Source organism: Mobula birostris, chromosome 4, assembly GCF_030028105.1.
Source record: "Mobula birostris isolate sMobBir1 chromosome 4, sMobBir1.hap1, whole genome shotgun sequence".
Lineage (NCBI taxonomy): Eukaryota > Metazoa > Chordata > Chondrichthyes > Myliobatiformes > Myliobatidae > Mobula > Mobula birostris.
Genome location: NC_092373.1, coordinates 25,900,049 through 25,922,828, shown reverse-complemented (window position 1 = coordinate 25,922,828; position 22,780 = coordinate 25,900,049). Strand labels below are relative to the sequence as shown.

The 22,780-nt window shown below is 42.6% G+C and overlaps 1 protein-coding gene and 1 long non-coding RNA gene across 3 annotated transcripts in view; one reads left to right on the top strand and one right to left on the bottom strand.

Moving 5' to 3' along the window:
- The window catches only part of LOC140196215 (sodium/hydrogen exchanger 9-like), a 574,106-nt gene that overhangs the window by 71,902 nt on the left and 479,424 nt on the right, over positions 1 to 22,780 (bottom strand). The window lies entirely within an intron of this gene.
- LOC140196217 (uncharacterized) overlaps positions 13,944 to 22,780 on the top strand; it is a 48,938-nt gene continuing 40,101 nt past the window's right edge. For both annotated transcript variants that reach the window (XR_011885652.1, XR_011885651.1), the window contains exon 1: positions 13,944 to 14,141. This is a non-coding gene — a long non-coding RNA (uncharacterized lncRNA). The remainder of the gene's footprint in view (positions 14,142 to 22,780) is intronic.

The following is a 22,780-nucleotide window of genomic DNA, read 5'->3' as shown; positions in this document are numbered from 1 at the left end:
AGAGAACAAAGGAAGGGTTGAAGGATTCAAAGTCTTGTCACTGAATCAAACAAGATTTGTGACAATACTAGTCAATTAGAGTACGATGTCCTTTTCATCAAACTCCTAAAGCAGAGAAAGAAAACCCATTTTGCAGAAGAAGAAGCAGGACTAGTAATGAATAAAACATTAAGTACATCTTTGAAACAACTAAGGGTAAAGTAACTCAGGAGTTCGCGCACAAGATCAAAGGAAGGATGCATATAGACGAGAGTATAGGGTCAGAGAGAAGGAGGTTGGGAGAGAAAGCAAGTGTGCCCAGAAGGAAGAGATGATGCAATCAACAGGATACAGCTGGTGCACTCCAGGATGTGCAGAGGACTGCACTGAAATTCAGGGCAGCCACTGCAAAGGCAATATGGGGGAAGAATCATAATCTTCGGTGCTATCACTAGTGGAAACTGAGGGGCTGGGCCCTGCCTAATAGTCTTTCAAATGGTTCATGGCTGTGTTACATAAAAATAAATGCTGGCATTGATATATTATAAAACTATAAGATACAGGAGCAGAATTAGGCCATTTGGCCCATTGAGTCTGCTCTGCCATTTCATCATGGTTGATCTAATATTCCCCTCAGCCCCAATCTCCTGCCTTCTCCCCATAAATCTTCATGCCCTGACCAATCAAGAACCTATCAAGCTCTGCCTTAAATATACATAAAGACTTGGCCTCCACAGCTGTCTGTGGCAAAGAATTCCACAGATTCACCACTCACTGGCTTAAGAAATTCCTCCTCATCTTGGTTCTAAAAGCACTCCTCTCTATTCTGAGGCTGTGTCTTCTGGTCTTAGACTCTCCCACCATAGGAAATGGTGAATAGGAAATCTGCTCTATCAAGGTCTTTCACCATTCGATCGATTTCAATGAGGTCACCCCCATTCTGAATTCCAGCGAATATAGGCCCAGAGCCATCAAATGCTTTTCACATGACAAGCCATTCAATCCTGGAATTCATTTTCGTGAGCCTCCTTTGAACCCTCTCCAGTTTCAGCACATCCTTTCTAAGATAAGGGGCACAAAACTGCTCAAAATACTCCAAGTGAGGCCACACCAGTTCTTTATAAAGTCTCAACATAACATTCTTGTTTTTATATTCTAGTCCCCTTGAAATGAATGCTAACATTACATTTGCCTTCCTCACCATTGACTCAACTTGCAAGATAACTTTTGAGGAATCCTGCACAAAGACTCCCAAGTCCCTTTGTACCTCAGTTTTTTTTTCTATTTTCTCTTTATTTAGGAAATAGTCAACCTTTTCATTTCTTCTACCAAAGTGTATGACCATACACTTCCCATCTGCCACTTCTTTGCCCATTCTCCTAATCTGTCTGTCCTTCTGTAGCCTCCCTACTTCCTCAACACCTGTCCCTCTACCTATCTTCATATCGTCCGCAAACTTTGCAACAAAGCCATCAATTCCATCATCCAAATCTTTGACATATAATGTAAAAAGAATCGATCCCAACGCAGACCCCATGTGGAACCTCACTAGTCACCTGCAGCCAACCAGAAAAGGCTCCCTTTATTCCCACTCTTTGCCTCCTGCCAATCAGCCACTGCTTTATCCATGTTATAATCTTTCCTGTAATACCATGGGCTAGTAGCTTGTTAAGCAACCTCATGTGTGGCACCTTGTCAAAGGCCTTCGGAAAAGCCAAGTACACAACATCAACCAATTCTTCTTCGTCTATCCTGTTGTTACTTCTTCGAAGAATTCCAACAGATTTTTCAAGCAAGGTTTTCCCTTGAGGAAACCATGCTGACAATGGCCTATTTTATCGTGTGCCTCAAAATACCCCGAGATCCCATCCTTGATAATCGACTCCAACATCTTCTCAACCACTGAGATCAGACTAACTGGCCTATAATTTCCTTTCTTCTGCCTCTCTCCCTTCTTGAAGAGTGGAGTGACATCTGCAATCTTCCAGTCTTCTGGAACTAATCCAGGATCTAGTGGTTCATGAAAGATCATTACTAATGCCACCACAATCTCTTCAGCCACCTCTTTCAGAACTCTGGGGTGTACAGCATCTGGTCCAGTGACTTATCTATCTTCAGACCTTTCAGTTTCCCAAGAACCTTCTCTCTAGTAATGGTAACTTCATACACTTCACGACCCCTGACACCTGGAACTTTCACCATACTGCCAGTGTCTTCCACGGTGAAGACTGACACAAAATACTTATTCAGTTCATCTGCCATTTCACTGTCCCCCATTACTACTTCTCCAGCATCGTTTTTCAGGGGTCCAATATCCACTCTCACCTCTCTTTTACACTTTATATATCTGAAGAAAATTTTGCTATCCTCTTTAATATTATTGGCTAGCTTACTTTCGTAACTTTTTTAGTTGCCTTCTGTTGGTTTTTAAAAGCTTCCCAATACTCTAACTTCCCAGAAATTTTTGTTCCATTATATTCCTCTCTTTTGAGTTTTATGTTGGTTTTGACTTCTCTTGTTAGCCATCTTTCCTTTTGAATACTTCTTCCTCTTTGGGATGTATATATGCACTGCCTTCTGAATTGCTTCCAGAAATACTCTGCCATAATCCCTGGCAGGGTCCCTTCCAATCAACTTTGGCCAACTCCTCTCTCATGCCTCTGTAATTCCTTTTCCTTCACTGTAATACTGATACATCTGACTTTAGCTGCTCCTTCTCAAATTTTTGGTGAATTCGATCATATGCCCTAAGGGTTCTTTAACCTTAAACTCTCTAGTCAACTCTGGTTCGTTGCACAACACCCAGTACTGAACAGCTGATCCGCTAGTGGGCTCAACCACAAGCTGTTCTAACAAGCCATCTCTTAGGCACTCTAGAAACTCCCCCTCTTGGAATTCAGCACCAACCTGATTTTCCCAATCTACCTGCATATTGAAGTCTCCCATGGCTATTGTAACATTGTCCTTTTGGCATGCATTTTCTATCTCCCATTGTTATCTGTAGACCACATCCTTACTACTGTTTGGGGGGTTTATATACAACTCCCATCAGGGTCTTTTTACCCTTGCAGTTCCTTAGCTCTATCCACAATGATTAAACACCTTTCCACCACATGCCACCTCTTTCTAACAATTTGATTTCACTTTTACCAGCAGAGCAACGCCGCCCCCTCTGCCTTCCTGCCTGTCTTTTTGATATAACGTGTATCCTTGGACAAAGTCAAGCTTGAGTTTATTGTCATGTGAGCAAGTACAAGCATGCACAAGTGCGATGAAAACTTGCTCGCAGCAGTATCCCAGGCACATGGCATCAGATGTGCAGTGTGTACAAGAATCACATAAAGATGAATAATACACAATTTTTACAAGAAAGGACATGATTAGAACAAGATCATTGTAATACAAAGTAGTGACTATGTTGCCATACTGAGGCTCTGACTATAGTTGTGCTGAGCGAATACAGAACATACAGCGTTGCAGCACAGCACAGGTCCTTCTGCCCCCGATGTGCCGACCTTTTAGACCAAATGACCGTAAGACACAGGAGCAGAATTAGGCCACTCAGCCCATTGAGTGTGCTGCGCTATTCCATCATGGCTGATCCTACTGCAAGATCGATCTAACCCTTCCCTCCCACAGAGCCCTCCATTATTCTTTCATCCATGTGCCTGCCTATCACAGAGTCTGTTAAATCTCCCCAGTGTATCTGCCTCTATCACCAGCCTTGGCAGTGTGTTCCATGCAAGACAAATAGCTTTTTTTGAACCAGGTGGTGTGATATTGTAGTATGATTGGCATTAACATAGAGACAGAAGTGAACTGATTGTACTGCATTTGCTCTGAAGTTTTGAGGGACAGTCAGATCATTGAACTTCAGTATTGCTTCTTGTACTAAATGGAAGTTGTTTGACAATTCTATAGTATTTATAACAGTAAGTATAGGTGTTTGTTGCAGTAATGAGCAAGATTCTTGATTCATTTAAACAATAAATATACAGACTATCGTTTGCTCATTTTGTGCCATGTCATATGACATGGCCGACCATGGTAATTCCATGACCATGATTGTTCTTGCAAATTATTCTACAGAGGTGGTTGGCCATTGCCTTTTTCTGGGCAGTGTTTTTACAAGACGGATGACCCCAGCCATTATCAATACATTTCAGAGATTGTCTACCTGCACCAGCTGCTCATACAACCATCCATCACCTGCTCCCACGGCTTCAGCTGACCCACATTGTGGGGCCTAGGCAGGAGCAACACCTTGCCCAAGGGTAACCTGCAGTCTAGTGGAGAGAAGAAGCGTCTTACTCTTCCTTTGGTAGAGATGTATCTCAACCCCGCCACCCGCATATAGATTCTATCTCACAACATTTTACATTGCTCCTCACCAAAGAGAAGGATGTGCTGCTATTGGAAAGGAGGTTCCTGAGAATGATTCTGGAAATGAAAAGGTTAACAAGTGAAGAGAGTTAGATGGTTCTGGGCCTGCATTTGCTGGAGTTTAGAAGAATAGTGGTCTCATTGAAACCTATCAAATATTGAAAGGCCTAGATTGAGTGGATGTGAGAGGATTTTTCCTATAGTGGAGGAGTCTTGGACCAGAGAAAACCCAGCCTCAGGATAGAAGGACAACCCTTTATAACAGAGATGAGCAGGAATTTCTTTCACCAAAGGGTGGTGAGTTTGTGGAATTTGTTGTCACAGACAGCGGTGGAGGCCAAGTCATTGGGTATTTAAGTCATTTAAAGTGGAGTTTGATAGGTTCTTGATTAATAAGTGTGTCAAAGGTTATGGGGAGAAGGCAGAAGAATGGGGTTGAGAGGGATAATAAATCAGCCATGATGGACTGGCACAGCAGACTTGACGGGCTGAATGGCCTAATTCTGCTCCTATATCTTACTGCCTTATAGAGGATTGCTCTCTGAAGACCTTGGGTGGCCATGATCTGTTTCCTCACTCCGCTTCCTCCTCTTTGAGCAGCATGTCCCACTCGACGTGCCCTTGGCTCATTCTCCTTGGGAACAAGTCCACCGATGGTACCATGTCTGGGATAACCTGGTTTGTTTGAGACTTAGGTGATGCAGGATTCTTAAATACTGCTTTTACTTATCTGAGAAGTAGCACGGGAACAGGCCTTCCACCCAACAAACCCTCACAGCCCAACTGCACCCACGTGACCAATTAACTTACTAACCTGTATGTCTTTGGGATATGGAAGGAAACCGGAACACCAGGGTGAATCCCATTCAGTTACAGGGAGAAAATGTACAAACTCCTTACAGATATGGCAAATTGAACTCGGGTCACTGGTGCTGTAATAGCATTATGCTAATAGCTACATTACTGCGCGGCCCTAAAAATTTGCCACTTCGATAATCACTAAACATGTTAGCTATCTGTAAAGAACTGTGTGTATATATATATATATATATATATATATATATATATATATATGTACCTAAAGGTCTCTCCTTGGAAAAAAGACAAATTTGAATTAGTGCCCCCATCTCTTTTGCGAGGTTATTAGTTTATTGGCACATCCAGACAGTCAGTACTAATTTCCTGGAGGTGGAACACTCCTACTGTGTAGCATCAGAATCAGGTTTAACATCACTGGCATATGTCACAAAATTCATTGCTTAGCAGCAGCAGTAAATTGCAAAACATAATAATAAAGACTATTAGTTATTATATATAAAAATTAAATTGATTAAGTAGTGCAAAAAGAGAGAGGAAAATACCGAGGTTGACTTCATGGGTTTACCCTCCACTTTCATAAATCTGACGGCAGAGGGGAATAAGCCGTTTCTGAAACACTGAGTGTGTGTCTTCAGGCTCCTATACCTCCTCTTTAATGGTAGCAATGAGAAGAGGGCATGTCCTGGGTAATGGGGGTCCTTAATGATGGATTTTGACTTTTTGAGGCATTGCTTTTTGAAGGTGTTCTGGACATTTAGGTTAGTGCCCGTGATGGAGCCGGCTGAGTGTGTAACCTTCTGCATCCTGTCCAGTGGTCCTCCATTTCAGACGGTGCTGCAACCAGTTAGAATGCTCTCTATGGCACATCTGTAGAAACTTGCGAGTGTCTTTTGTGACATACCAATTCCCCTCAAACTCTTAATGAAATATAGCTGCTGTTGCGCCTTCTTTGTAATTGCATCAAAATGTTGCGCTTAGGTTAGATCCTCACAGATGTTGACACCCAAGCACTTGAAACTGATTACCCTTTCCTCTTCTGATCCCTCAATGAGGACGGTAGTATGTTCCCTTGACTCCCCCTGCCTGAAGCATACCATCAGTTCTTTGATTTTAATGATGTTAAATGCAAGGTTGTTGTTTCAACAGCACTTAACCAACTGATCTGTCTCACTCTCACTCAACACCATCTGAAATTCTGCCAGCAATAATTGTTTAGTTGGCAAATTTACAGATGTGTGCCTAGCCACACAGTCATGGGTGTAGTGAGAGTAGAGTAGTAGATTAGGCACACGAACTTGAGGTGCGCATATGTTGATTGTCAGTGAGGAGGGGATGTTATTTCCAAACCACACAGACTGTTGTTTCCCAGTGAGGAAGTCAAGGATCCAGTTGCAGAGGGAGATACAGAGGCCCAGGGTTTGGAACTTGTTGATTAGACCTGAGGGTATGGTGGTGTTGAATGCTGAGTTGTAATCAATAAACAGCAGCCTGACATAGGTATTGCTATTGTCTGGGTGATGCAAGGTCAAATGGAAAGCCAGTAAGATTGCATCCACTGAAGACCTACTGTGATGATAGGCAAATTGCAGTGGGTCCAAGTCCTTGCAGAGGCAGGAGTTGATTCTGGCCACGACCAACCTCTCAAAGCACTTCATCACAGCAGATGTGAGTGCCGCTGGGTGATTGTCATGGAGGCAGCTCACCCTGATCTTCCTGGGCACTGATATGATTGTCGCCTTTTGAAGCAGGTTGGAACCTCCAGCTGCAGCAGTGCGAGATTGAAGATGCCCTTGAACACTCCCGCCAGTTGGTTGGCACAGATACACCATCAGGGCCTGACGCCTTGTCAAAGAGATCACCCTTTCGAAAGACGTTCTGACGTTGGCCCTTTGCCATTGCAGTACAATGGTTTGAAAGTTGTGTTTCAAATCCCACTTGGTCGCTTTGGTAGGTCTCTACAGTAGGACTGAGGGAACGCTGCTCTGTTGAATGACCTAAATTTCCTCTCAGGTGAATGGAAAGGATGATGTAGGATGACTTGGAAGAAGGAAAGCTGTGTCTATATTTGTGGACAGCATTTTTGCATTATTAATGTCACAAAATAATAAACTATCTGGTCCCAAGGTGTGCAGAGAATTGTTTTGGAAGGAAAGAGTAGATACAGCAAGTATTTAATGATGATTATGTGGGCCAAGCCTCTGTTCCTTGTACGGCCCCAACACCACCCATTCTCCCATGTGGTGACACTATTAATGGAAGTTTGCCATGCAGAAATTAGAAAGGTGACTGCTAAGAGTACTTCGTTGGACACACAATGCTTTGGGATGTCCTGAGGTCAAGAAAGGCTCTGTATAAATGGAAGTCTTCATAAAATTAAAGAAAAGTGCAAGAATTAATTAGGAGGGGAAACAGGAGTTTTCTCTCCCCATGGCTGGGTAAGTGCTTGGCTCTGAGACCCAGTTTGGCCTTGCCCTACCTAGTGAATCTGGGAACTTGACAAGTGGGAAGCTGCCAGCAAGAGCTCACTGTTGCAGAATGCACTTGAGTAAACCTGCTGTGCCAAAACTCATTTATCATCTCCTTCTGTGAATCAGACCAAAGTAAAACAAAACCCAGCTGCGGCTCTCCGTACATTTGCCAAGTACATGCTAACTATTGGACTGTATATTTATCTTTCAATTCATCCAACAAACCTGCTGGAAGCCTGCGATGCCCAGCTTCGTTATCCAGGCATTCTCCTACTTCACTACTTTACAAAAAGAAAAATTTCTAAATGACATTACATTTCTCATGTGGCACATCTGGGAACACTTTGCTCATGCACTGATGCAATTAAAATGTATGAATCATCACCCACCCCTTGGTATTAACTAAATGACACACTGTTGGCTACTAATGCCGTATCATTTCAGAACCTCTGCGGACATATTGCTTAGAAGTTAGTGGTGAGGAATCAAATCTAAAGACGACACATCTGCCAGGTAGACAACTCCCAGGAACATTCCGTATAAGAACATAAGGAAATAGGAGCAGGAATATGTCACTCAAAATTACCTCACTATTCAATACGATCATAGTTGATCTGGCCCCTTCTCACTGCCCTGGACTCTTCCACCCTGAACTCTCTCTCTTCCCCCACCCACCACTGGGAAGATACAGAAGCTTGAAAAGATACACCACCAGGCTCAAAGCACAGCATCTATCCTGCTGTCATTAAACACTTGAACTCTAGTATGTTAGTGAACCCTTGACCTTACAACCCACCTCGGCATGCCCCTTGTACCTTATTGCCTACCTGCATTGCACTTTCACTGCAACTATAATGTGATACAGTTGCACCCTCAGGGTGGAGGAACAACACCTTATATTTCATCTGGGTACCCTCCAATCTGATAGCATGAATATCGATTTCTCCTTCTGGTGAACAATTCCCTCCACCTGCTTCCTCTATTTCCCATTCTGACTGTTCATTTCTTCTCACCTGACTATTACTTCCCCCGGGTCCCCTTCTCCTTCCCTTTCACCAATTGTCCACTCTCCTCCCCTATCAGATTTCCTTCTTCTCCAGCCCTTGACCTTTCCCACCTATGCCTGGCTTCACCTTCTAGCCTCTTTCCCCTCCCCACACCTTTCTTTCTGGCATCTTCCTCCTTCCTTCTCAGCGGTGAAGAAGGGTCTTGAATGAAATATTGACTGTTTCTAACATGATCTGTTTGCATAGCTCGCAAAGCTAACGTTTTCACCCTATCTCTGTACATATGAACCAAGACCTAGCCTGAACTCCTCTTTTGTGCTAGTTCCCCTCCTGCTTTCAATTTGATGACCTCTCATAACATTTATCTGCCTTCCCTCTAAATACCCCGATTGTTCCAGCTTCTGCAACCATCTGAGGTACATAATTCCAGAGACTCATTACCCTCTGCAAGAAGTTACTACGCATCTCCGTTTTAAGTGACCATCCTTGAATCCTGCAACCATGTTCCTCCTTTCAACTACTTATAGGAAAAAAATCCTGTCATTTCAGATGGTTCACATGTTTCCGTTTTTTGCCAGCCTGAAATACTTGTCTTCGCAGTCATCCACGAAAAACAGAAGAACCCCAATAGAATGAAACACAGAAAAACATTAGAACTTCAAAGCATCAATGCACAAACCTCCCACCAACATTTCATTGTGTTCCTTGAGGACTTTCTGTTTTAAGGCACCACACCTCATTCTTCCAAACTCTAAAGAACATAAGTCTAATTTCTTCAGTTGTTCCTAATGCTGATTTCTTCTGCCTTTTTTATGAATGACTTTCAGAATTACATTAATCCCAATAGGACATTGTCCCGTTCATCTGGAAAAGTATCACCAGGTATTAAACTTTCCACTAAAACACTCAAGTATTAACACTTCCCTGTCCACTTGCCTCCAAAGCTGGAGGCAGGAGGGAGGTGTCAGAGATGGTATCCAGAAATCTTCTACCCAGGAGGGATGAGTTCATTCAAAACAGGGAATGACGGATCTTGGGTATTAAAGGAATCAGGGGCTATGGTGCTAATGTTGGAAAAAAGCACTAAGGTTCAAGATGAATGATAGAGCAGGCCTGAAGGGCAAGTGGGCTCCCTTTTTTTCTATTACATTATTATTATCCCTCTCCTTAATTTCCGGCTCTTTTTCAATTGCTTTATTGATTACAATACTTTAAAGATCTCTTACTCACCCATAGGTGGTTTATCAGCATTATAATGCTATGTATCATGACAAAGGTAGGTTTTTTTTCAAATGGGTTGGCAAAAATGGTTACAGAAAAAGAGAACATGAGAAGCATTCCTTTCAATCTGTAGATCTTCATCTATTGCTCCATTTATGTACCTCCCTACATAATTTAATCCAAAATATCTTCAAGTTTTATCAATGACCAAAAAGATATACAAATACAATAAGTTAACAGAATATGCATTGTAATTGAGGTCTGACAAGCTGACTTGTTTTAGGAGATTGTGATACCAAAAACAAAGGACAATTATGTTCTCAGGTACATTTCATTCTCATCACATCTTCTTTCTGTCAGGTGCATTCTCGTATATTGTCCTCAACTAGTCTAGTCTATAGCCTGACCCTTAGTAATGAATAGGTCATCCCAATTTTTACTCACCTCTCTAAGTCCATTTGTCAGAAACTACACAAAATCACCCAAAGTAGTAACCATATCTCCTCTGTATTGTAATAGATGTCATCGAAAACACTAAGACTGATAGGAAAGACCAAGTACTAAGAGTGGAGACTGAGGAAACTAGTTCTGCCATTTGTAGGAATGAATGTGCACACTTATATTGGGTCTTTGGATTTAATATTGTGGAAGTTTGTCTTTACAGGTATTCATAAGATGGGCATCAGTAACTGGGGTTGGCTGGTACTTGGAAAGGATTGCTTTAGTTCTAACCACTTTTGCTGTAGCCTTTCCTAATTTTCAGACATTTTAGGCTTAAGACTTTCTTTTGTCTTTGCTTTCCATCCCACCAGGCTCCACAATCTGGTGATTACTTTTGATCAGAACCTGCTTTTAACTTTAATATACTTCACAACCATTTTATGTTGCATTAGGCTTCGGTGCATTCTCAAGCCTGCATTTCCAGAAGGCAAATGGAAAGGTGAACACCGCAGCAACACACAACATGCTGGAAGAATGCAGCAGGTCAGGCAGCGTCAATGGAGCGAAATGGACACTCGACATTTCAGGTCGAGGACCTTCACCTGCTCTGAGATACCGAGTGGAGATTGCCAATACAAAATGTGGAGGGAAGGTCAAGCAAGAGATGAAAAGTGATAGGTGGATCTAGATTGGGGGGGGGGATGATTGGTACAAGGAGGAGGGGGAAGTGGAAATAGTAACAGAAGCTGGAGGATGAAGGGAGGAGGTGACAAATTGCTGAAGATGGGGGAATCTGATAGGAGAGTAAGGTGTAGCAGCATGCAAGCAAGTGAGGGGGTGTGGAGGGCAGATGAGGACTGTGGGGGAGGAGAACCAGTGGGATACTGCAACTGAGACATCTGTCATTCCATAATTCAGCCTTTGCAGATTCGAAATCATTTCCAGTGGCAGTTGTTCTGGTTCTGTTTTAAAGAGATGAGCAAGTCCATCTGTGATTTTGACTTTCTATTAGCTGAAGTCAGACCTGTTGGCCATGTCTCTTGGCACTGCTATCAGCAATGCATTATGTTTTTTATACGTGTTATCATTGTTCAACTTCCCTCATTAACCCCCACTTGACCACACAAACTGTCCAATTCATTCCTCAGGCTAGCCTTATCCTATCATAGATATTCCCTTTATACATCCACTTCTTCCACCGAAGATGTCCTTTTTCAACTGTCTGGATGAACAGTTTTAAACCCTAAATCCGTTTTTCTCTGGACAAGCACTGCCCAATCTGATGAACATTTCCAGCGTTTTCTGTTTTTCATACAACTGAGAAAGGATGACTTTTGCATTCAATTTCTAGGAGAAGTGGGGGGAAAAATGTTAAGAGGTCAAGAAACAAAAAAAAATTCCCTTGCTCCCTCTGCAACTTGAAACTTCACTTTCCAGTATTGATGAAAGCTCATCTTTGAAACATTAACACTGCTTAATTCTCCACAGATACTGCCTGACCTGCTAAGTATATCCAGTATACTCTTCTGGGCTTTCTAAGTATTTCTCTTCAGCAAATGGGGGTATTTTAATTTTATTTTATCTGTTACCTTACCAACAAAAAATAGGAGGAAGCTTGAGTCTGGAATCAGATAGATGTGTCAGAATGATCAGTGAAAGGAATAGGGAGAGTGAACTTTGGAAATTCATGCTTGAAGTATTAAATTGAACCTCCAAGGTTTCTTCATATTTTCCAATAACAGGATAAGGACTTCAAAGATATGCTCGAGGAACCACACAGTGAAATACAGGAATCAGACAACACTTAACTGAGCATTATGATAATGGCATAGAAAGATAAACAAAAGACAGCATGACCAGAAAACAAATGTGAAAAAAAACTCAAACAACAGGAATTCTGCAGGTGCTGGAAATTCAAGCAACACACATCAAAGTCGCTGGTGAACGCAGCAGGCCAGGCAGCATCTCTAGGAAGAGGTGCAGTCGACGTTTCAGGCCGAGACCCTTTGTCAGGACTAACTGAAGGAAGAGTGAGTAAGGGATTTGAAAGTTGGAGGGGGAGGGGGAGATCCAAAATGATAGGAGAAGACAGGAGGGGAGGGATGGAGCCAAGAGCTGGACAGGTGATAGGCAAAAGGGATACGAGAGGATCATGGGACAGGAGGTCCAGGAAGAAAGACAAGTGGGGGGGGAACCCAGAGGATGGGCAAGGGGTATATTCAGAGGGACAGAGGGAAAAAAAGGAGAGTGAGAGAAAGAATGTGTGAATAAAAATAAGTAACAGATGGGGTACGAGGGGGAGGTGGGGCATTAGCGGAAGTTAGAGAAGTCGATGTTCATGCCATCATGTTGGAGGCTACCCAGACGGAATATAAGGTGTTGTTCCTCCAACCTGAGTGTGGCTTCATCTTTACAGTAGAGGAGGCTGTGGATAGACATGTCAGAATGGGAATGACATGTGGAATTAAAATGTGTGGCCACTGGGGGATCCTGCTTTCTCTGGTGGACAGAGCGTAGGTGTTCAGCAAAGCGGTCTCCCAGTCTGCGTCAGGTCTCGCCAATATATAAAAGGCCACATCGGGAGAACCGGACGCAGGTCAGAATGGGAATGGGATGTGGAATTAAAATGTGTGGCCACTGGGAGATCCTGCTTTCTCTGGCGGACAGAGCGTAGATGTTCAGCAAAGCGGTCTCCCAGTCTGCGTCGGGTCTCGCCAATATATAAAAGGCCACATCGGGAGCACCGGACGCAGGTCAGAATGGGAATGGGATGTGGAATTAAAATGTGTGGCCACTGGGAGATCCTGCTTTCTCTGGTGGACAGAGCGTAGGTGTTCAGCAAAGCGGTCTTCCAGTCCGAAAAAAAACTGTTGGATAATTAAGTTGGACAGTAATATGGAGAACAGCATACGCTGAATGAATTCTTCATACTATTCTTTCAATATTATGACTACGTTCATTTTTTCATTATGACAGGATTTAACTTGACTGCATTAGATCAATCTCCATTGTGCTCCCATATGAAGTTATTGGAGAGCAGAGGACCTTACCTATGTGATAAACCAAATTCCCTGCTGTAAACTTCTATCATTCCATTACTGAAGACATTTTTTAGAAATTCCATCATCTGTCTGTGATAAAATGGAATGCTATGAATTTCAAAAAAGGAAGTGTGCAACCTCAACTCATGAAATATATCCAAATTCACCCGGAAAATGCAGTACAGCAGGGGATTTTGAAGCTTCACAAAGGAATCAGTAAAAATGATCACCTGACCCACAGGTTCAACCAGCTTCTCAACTACAATCTTATGTTCCTTTTCTTCTCCTCTATTCTTTATTGTTCTTCCCTTTCAATTATTTATTACTTCACATTAAGCATGTAACAAATTTTACCTCACATCTGTCACAGAAAAGCACTTTCATCATCTAATTCTGCCTTGTGTAAGAAAGATGTATTGATTTTTTGCTTTGTTCTTCTATATTATTGTTGGAAATTTGTTGGCTCATAAAGAAAAGGAATGGGCAGGATGGCACAAGCAATGAATATGACTAATGGCAACGTCTTGCAGGAAGTTTGTGAAACTACTGCTTCTCCTTCTTTTAAATATGCTTCTCCTACTAATCTGTGTGCGATTAGAGCCTGTAATGTGCTTTTGGGAGTGATGTGGCACTCTTGCTGTCTCTGAGGGAACTTGACATGTTTGAGAGTGGGGTGTGTAGCCCAATGGTGGAACGTGAACCCATGATCGGCTCCAATTCTCCACCAACTCGCCAATTAGAGGATCAAGCAAGATTGAGGTCAACAAGGACAAGAGCAGAAGGTGAGTGGGTGTTCAGCGCCACCTGAATATTTGAATCTCTGTTTGTCTGCGTTTGACCGGTTGCCCCTTCCTTTTGGCTTGCCGCTGCCAGTGCAAGGTGTAGGAGGGAGTCTTGGGTCTTGGGGTTTGACCAGTGCGTTTTGTGGATTGGGATTGTTTTTGGAGGACTCTGCAGTTCATGTTATATATGTTTCTGGTTTCTGGTTAGTCCTCTTCTTATGTTGCTATTTTGTGCGATTTTGATCGGGGCCTGCAGTCAAGGAACGACACAGCGCTAAGTTGAACTGAACAGACCTAGACTTTTTCAAGGACTCTGCGGCTTGACGTTTAATATTCTGTGTGTTATTCACGCATTTTTTTGCCACCTGTGCGATTTGCTCTTTTTTTGTATGTTGGGTGTTTGATGTTTTCTTTGAAGTAGTTTCATGGTGTTTCTTTGTTCCATGGCTATCAGTGGGAAGATGAATCTTGGTTGAATACTGCATAATAAATGTACTTTGAATCTTTCTTGGCTTACCTACTTCTCCCTTGTTTTAATCTACAATGCTGCTTTTTATAAATCTAACAATTTGATCTTATTTTTGGACCCATACCGTGTATCTGAAAACAAAGCTTTCTTTATCCCATCACTGTTATTAATTAATATTTGGAACAACCTTATGACATTTCTCCAATGTATGTTTTTTTCAGCAACACGCACAAAATACTGGAGGAACTCAGCAGGCCAGGTAGCATCTATGGAAAAGAGCAAACAGTTGACAGTGTATAAGATGATGAAAGGCATTGATTGTGTGGATAGTCAGAGGCTTTTTCCCAGGGCTGGAATGGTTGCCACAAGAGGACACAGGTTTAAGGTGCTGGGGAGTAGGTACAGAGGAGATGTCAGAGTGCGTGGAATTGGCTGCTGGCAACGGTGGTGGAGGCGGATACGATAGGGCCTTTTAAGAGACTTTTGGATAGGTATGTGGAGCTTAGAAAAATAGAGGGCTCTGGGGAAGTCTAGTAATTTCTAAGGTAGGGACACGTTCGGCACAACCTTGTGGGCCGAAGGGCCTGTATTGTGCTGTAGGTTTTCTATGTTTCTATGTTTCAGGCCGAGACCCTTCATCAGGACTGGAAAAGAAGGAGAAAAGAGTTAGACTCAGAAGATGGGGGGAGGGAGGAACAAGTATAAGATGACAGGTGATAGGTGAAACCAGGAAGGGGGTGGGAGTGAAGTAAAGAGCTGGGAAGTTGAGTGGAGAAAGAGAGAAAGGGTTGGAGAAGGGGGAATCTGATAGGAGAGGACAGAAGACCATGGAAGAAAGGGAAGAGGGAGGAGCACCAGAGGGAGGTGATGGGCAGGTGAGAAGAGAAGGTGTGAGAGGGAAAGAAGAATGGGGAATAGTGAAGGAGAGGAGGGGGACAATTGTCGGAAGTTTGAGATACCGATGTTCATGCCATCAGGTTGGAGGCTAACCCAGGTGTTACTCCTCCATCATGAAGCTCTCCGGATTTGAGGGCATGTGTTATAAAGAGAGGTTGGACAATCTTAGGTTGCTTTCTCCAGAGTGGCAAAGGCCGAGGCAGGAACTGCCAGAAGTTTAGAAGATTATGAGAGGCAGAGAGATAGATGATAGCCAGTATATTTTCCCCAGGATTGAAACGTCTCATGTTAGAGAGTGTGCATTGAGAGGAACTGAGTTGCAAGGAGATGTGCAAGGTCATTTCTTTCTCTTTTCTTACACACAGTGTGGTGGATGTCTGGAATGTGCTGCCAGGAATGGTGGTGGAGACATATGATAGAGGCACTTAAGAGGCTCTTAGATATCAGAACCAGATTCAGGGATATTAACGTTGACAGATGTCATGACATTTGTTGTTTTGCAGCAGCAGTACAGTGCAACGCATAAAATAATTACTAAAGGTTACAATAGTAAATATATATTTAAAAACAGTGCAAAAAGAGAGTAAAATAGTGAAGCAGTGTTCACAATACACTGGCCAGGCAGCATTGATGGAAAAGAGTATAGTCAACATTTTGGGCTGAGACCCTTCATCAGGACTGGAAAAAAAAAAGGATGAGGAGTAGGAGTTAGAAGGTGGGAGAGGGGAGGCACCAACGTAAGATGATAGTTGAAACCGGGCGGGGGGGTGGGCAGGGTGAAGAAAAGAGCCGGAAAGTTGATTGGTGAAAGAGATACAGGGCTGGAGAAGGGGAGAATATAACAGGGGTGGACAGAAGGCCATGGAAGAAAGAAAAAGGGGAGGAGCACCAGGGGAAGGTGATGGGCAGGTAAGGAGATAAGGGGAGAGAGGGAAATGGGAATGGGCAATGGTGTTTGGGGGGGGGCATTACTGGAAGTTCAAGAAATCGATGTTGGAAGCTACCCAGACGGAATATAAGGTGTTGCTCCTCCAGTCTGAGTGTGGCCTCATTGCAGCCGGAGAGGAGGTGTAAAAGAATCCTTGCAAGTGGAACAAGTGTTGCACCTGCCACTACACCACCCCCCTCACTACCATTCAGGGCCTTAAACAGTCCTCCCAGGTAAGGTGACACTTCACCTTTGACTCTTTTGGGGTCATGTACTGTATCCAGTGCTCTTGCTGTGGGCTTCTGTATATTAGTCAGACCCGACGTAGATTGGGAGACCGTTTCACCAAGTACCTATGCTCCGTCCGCTAGAAAAAGTGGGATCTCTCAGTGGCCACCCATTTTAATTCCACTTCCCATTCCCATTCCGACATGTCGGTCCAGGGCCTCCTCTACTGTCACAACGAGGAATAAAGGGGGCATTTTCTGATTGGCTGCCGGTGACGAGTGGCGTTCTACAGGAGTAGGTGTTTGTTGCTTTTTTAATGTTATTTGTCCATGATTTGGGTGAGAGAATTGATGTGCTTTGTGGCAAAGTTTGCGAACGATGCAAAGATAGGTGGAGGGCAAGGGGTTGGGAGTCAGAAGAGGGATGAAGATAGATTAGGAGAATGAGCAAAGAAGTGGCAGATGGAATACTGCACAGGGAAATATATGTTTATGCAATTTTGGTAAAGGGGGATATTAGATTATTTTCAAAGCAGGAAGCAAATTTAAAAATCAGTGGTGCAAAGGTACTTGAAGTTTTCATTCAGCATTCCCCACAAGTTAATTTGCCGTTTGAGTTAGTGGTGAGGAAGGCAAATGTAATGTTAGCATTCATTTTGAGAGGATTAGAATATAAAAACAAGGATGTATGCTGAGGCCTTATAAGGCATTGGTCAGACCAGACTTGTGAGCAGTCTTGGTCTCCTTATCAAAGTAAGAATGTGTTGGCATTGGGGAGTGTCTGGACGAGGTTCACGAGAATGATTCTGGGAATGACAGGGTTAACATATGAGGAGAGTTTGATAGCTCTGGGCCTGTACTTGCTGGAGCTTAGAAAAAATGGGTGGGTATCTCATTGAAACCTTTCAAATACTGAAAAGCCTATATAGAATGGATGTGCAGAGTTCGTTCCCTACGGTAGGGGAGTCTAGGACCAGAGGGCACAGACTCAGAATATAAGAAAATCCCTTTAAAACAGAGATGAGGAGAAATTTCTTGTGCCAGAGGGTGGTGAATCTGTGGAACTCATTGCCACAGATAGCTGTGGAGGCCAAGTTATTGGTTTAATTTAAAGCAGAGGTTAGACCATAGACATAGGAGCGGAATTAGGCCATTCAGCCCATCGAGTTTGCTCCACCATTCCATTGTGGCTGCATTATTATCCTTCTCCTGCCTTCTTCCCATAACACTTGACACCCTAACTAATTAAGAACTTATCAGGAAGTTGATAGGTTCTTAATCAGTTATGGTGTCAAAGGATACAGGGAGAAGGCAGGAGGTTGGAGTTGAGAGGGATAATATTCAGCCACAATGGAATGGTGGAGCAGACCCAATGGCCAATTCTGCTTCTGTGTTTTATGGTCTTATTTTGGATAATATTAACAAATCCCCCATTTGAAGAAGACCAGATAATATTTACACTGACGATTGATAATAATCAAAGGGCCATGGATCAGGTCAGAATTTCTATGTGTATCAACGTAAGAAGGTCGTATTTACAAAAGCACATTGAAAGAAGAACTATGCTGCCTTGCCCTATAACTAATCTGTGAGCAACAGGGTTTGGGTGTGATTATTCACGCATCTTGGAAAGCATTTAATGAATGTGAAATCATTACCAATGTTAATTAACCATTAATTTGCATATCAACTCAAGTGAAAAAGGGCTGCATGCAAAAAGATTGTCTACTTTAGGGATTAGGATTAGAGTATCCTATTCACTTGAAGTTAATTCACAACCTTCAAATTGACAATTACACATATGGTATGAAACCATTGGGAAAAGCGACCTATTTCTTTATTCAAAATTATTTTACTTTTATAATAAACATATGATCTATTTTGAATTTACTCAGAAGAGGTGGGTATTATGCGATTTTTAGGTTTTTTTTTGTAAAAATTGCACCTCTGAATACATGGACTGGGGCATAGAATATAGAAATTGTGGAGGTTACATTCCAACTTTACATACCACTGGTTAGAAAGCACTTTGAGTATTAGGTGCTGTTCTGGTTTCCATAAGAAAGGAAGGATGTGACTGCATGGGAGAGGGTGTAGAGGAGATCCACCAGAACATTGCCTCGATTTGGAAGGTTTTGGTTATGGGAAGAGAGCGGATGGACTGGGTTTGTTTCTCTGGAGTGAAGGGGGGTGAAGGATGACCTGAGAGTGGAATATAAAATTAGAAGAAGCCTTGATAGGGTATAAATTTAGGATAAAGTAAATATTTTCCCATGGTAAGTAATATACAGGTTCAAGGCAAAAGGAAGGAGTTTTAAAGGCAATCTGAGAAGAACTTTTTTTTTACACAGTGAGTGGTTGATAACTGGAACTTTCTGCTAGAAGAGTGGTGGAATCAGATGCAATGACTGCATTTAAGAGACATTTGGGCAGGCTTTTAGATAGGCAAAGCATAGACAGATACAGAACTAGTGTGGGCAAATGGGAAAGGTGTAAATGAGTAAAAGGATCAGCATACACCTGAGGGGCTGAATGGCCATCACTGGAGAACATACAGAAAGTTTCAACATGAATTACATCCATTTGCAAAGAGATGAAAACAGTCATTGTTTTTAACTTCCAATATTTCTTGCTCTGCTCAGCAGGTTGTCAACATGAATATGTCTGTTGTTCCACTGTTGTTTTGCAAGGTCGGAGAAAATAGCTTCACGGAAAAAGGAGAGAAATAACGCAGTGGAAAAGAGAAGGCTGTTGTTCTCCAGAATCCTTCATTAGTAAGGTCACAAGCTTATCACATCACATCTGAGATGAGTGGGGGTGTTTAATCATCCTCACAATAAAAAGGCAGTTAAAGAATTTAACGTTAGTACTTAGAGAATTTCCTGACAAAGGAAGGTAAAGAAAGAGTTCCAAAAACTGAGAACTGTAAGCATGAGGAAGCAGGGGAGATTTTGATGAGGTATTATCAGCTGTATAAAGTTCATGGATGGATGTAGACAGAATAATTACAGGAGATGAAACTTCTAAAAAATTATTTGGGAAGTTGGTGTTTATTCCAAATATAGTGGATTCCAGTTAATTGGGACACATCGAGTCCAGTACATTTTGACCCAATTAAGTGGCTGCATCAATAAGTTGAAGTTCCATGGAAGTAATTAAAAAAATATTAAAAAGGACAAACTGAGTAACAAATTATATATTTAAATGAAGTACAGAACAAATTAGAACACTACCAATAGTACTACAGTACTATAAAACCAGGTATTAGTTCCTCATAGTTATTGATGGAGGAATTCAACCCGCTACTCTGTTCTTTTTGCTTGACTATAAATGAACAAGATCAGCGCAGACACCTACTGAAGATAATAGTCTGCCTTCATACATGCTATATATGATTGCATCCTCCAACCCTTCATTTTCCTTATAACATTCAAGATGAGTGTCGATATCTTCAAATTCTTTGTAGTACCTAACTTGTTTGAAGTAGTGAAATAGTTTCATTTTCACTCTGGGCCATTTCTACCATCTCCAAGTCTGAATACTTGAAACCGCAGTGAGCTAAAGTGTCCTGAGTTGTCTTACTGCTTATGTCTCATCAACTATTAGTGACAAAGATCACTGCTTTTTGAACACAAACTCACGCAACTCATGCTATTAAAAAATGTTTCACTCTAAGCACGGTGTAATGTCTTCCGGCCACACAAGTGCACATGACTGACATTAGATAGAACAAGGGTTCCCAACTTTTTTTATGCCATGGACCCCTACCATTAACCAAGGGGTCCATGGACCAAAGATTGGGAACCCCTGAGTTAGAACTATTCAGCAAGTCTCTGGCCCCAGTTAAGCGACACACTGTCCCAAATAAATGAGGAAAATTCTGGCAATTTTCTCGATTGGTTTTTGTTCTTTAAGAGTTGTCCCAAATAAGCAGATGCATTGTAACAGATAACCCAATTAACCGTAATCTACTGTACATGCTCTTGGATGAACCGTCGACAGCCCATTCCACCCATTCACAACTCTATGTGAAAATAAACTTACCCTGACATCTCCTCTGTACCTACTTCCAAGCACCTTAAAAATATGTCCTCTCATGCTAGTCATTTCAGCCCTGGGAAAAACCCTCTGACTATCCTTTATACTTTATAGTTGCCAAACAATTGATACTAGAGCGTACAATCATCACAGCGATATTTGATTCTGCACTTATATCCATACGATCAATGCCTCTCGTCATCTTGTACACCTCCATCAGATCACCTCTTATCCTCCATCACTCCAAGGAGAAAAGGCCGAGTTCACTCAACCTATTCCCATAAGGTATGCTCCCCAATCCAGGTGACATCCTTATAAATCTCCTCTGCACCCTTTCTATGGTTTCCACATCCATCCTGTAGTGAGGTGGCCAGAACTGAGCACAGTACTCCAAGTGGGGTCTGACCAAGGTCCTATAAAGTTGTAACATTACCTCTTGGCTTGTAAACTCAGTTCCACGGTTGATGAAGGCCAATGCAACGTATGCCTTCTTAACCACAGAGTCAACCTGCGCAGTAGCTTTCAGTGTTGAGTATGGACTCGGACCCCAAGATTCCTCAGACCCTCTACACTGCCAAGAATCTTACCATTAATACTATATTCTGCCATCATATCTGACCTACCAAAATGAACCACCTCACACCCTGGGTTGAACTCCATCTGCCTCAGCCCAGTTTTGCGTCCTATTGATGTCCCACTGTAACCTCTGACAGCCCTCCACACTATTCACAACACCCCAACGTTTGTGTCATCAGCAAATTTACTAACCCATCCCTACACTTCCTCATCCAGGTCATTTATAAAAATCACGAAGAGAAAGGGTTCCAGAACAGATCCCTGAGGCATACCATTGGTTACTGACCTCCATGCAGAATATGACCCGTCCACAACCATTCCTTACTTTCTGTGGGCAAGCCAGTAATGGATCAACAAAGCAAGGTCCCCTTGGACCCGATGCCTCCTTAATTTTTCAATAAGCCTTGCATGGGGTTACCTGATCAAGTGCCTTGCTGAAAACCATATACACTACATCTACTGCAACTTCAACTACTGCACAGAGTCTTGTCATCTTCAGAAGTTTTCGGATGACTCTGCCATAGTTGGATGCATCAGCAAGGGAGATGAGGCTGAGTACAGGGCTACGGTAGGAAACTTTGTCACATGGGCTGAGCAGGATTATCTGCAGCTTAATGTGAAAAAGACTACGGAGCTGGTGGTAAACCTGAGGACAGCTAAGGTACCGGTGACCCCTGTTTCCATCCAGGGGGTCAGTGTGGATGTGGTGGAGGATTACAAATACCCGGGGATATGAATTGACAATAAACTGGACTGGTCAAAGAACACTGAGGCTGTCTACAGGGTCAGAGCCGTCTCTATTTCCTGAGGAGACTGAGGTCCTTTAACATCTGCCGGACAATGCTGAGGATGTTCTATGAGTCTGTGGTGGCCAGTGCTATCACGTTTGCGGTTGTGTGCTGGGGCAGCGGGCTGAGGATAGCAGACACCAACAGAATCAATAAACTCATTCGTAAGGCCAGTGATGTTGTGGGGATGGAACTGGACTCTCTGACGGTGGTGTCTGAAAAGAGGGTGCTGTCTAAGTTTCATGCCATCTTGGACAATGTCTCCCATCCACTACATAATGTACTGGGTGGGCACAGGAGTACATTCAGCCAGAGACTCATTCCACCAAGATGCAACACAGAGCGTCATAGGAAGTCATTCCTGCCTGTGGCCATCAAACTTCACAACTCCTCTCTTGGAGGGTCAGACACCCTGAGCCAATAGGCTGGTCCTGGACTTATTTCATAACTTACTGGCATAATTTACATATTACTATTTAACTATTTATGGTTTTATTACTATTTGTTATTTATGGTGCAACTGTAACAAAAACCAATTTCCCCCGGGATCAATGAAGTATGACTATGACTATGACTACTGCTCTACCTTCATCAATGCGTTTATCACATACTCAAAAAATTCAATCAGGCTTGTAAGGCAGGACCTGCCTTCATCATATGACGACTCTCAGGATGTTTTCAATTAACTTACCAACCACTGAAGTAAGATTCACTGG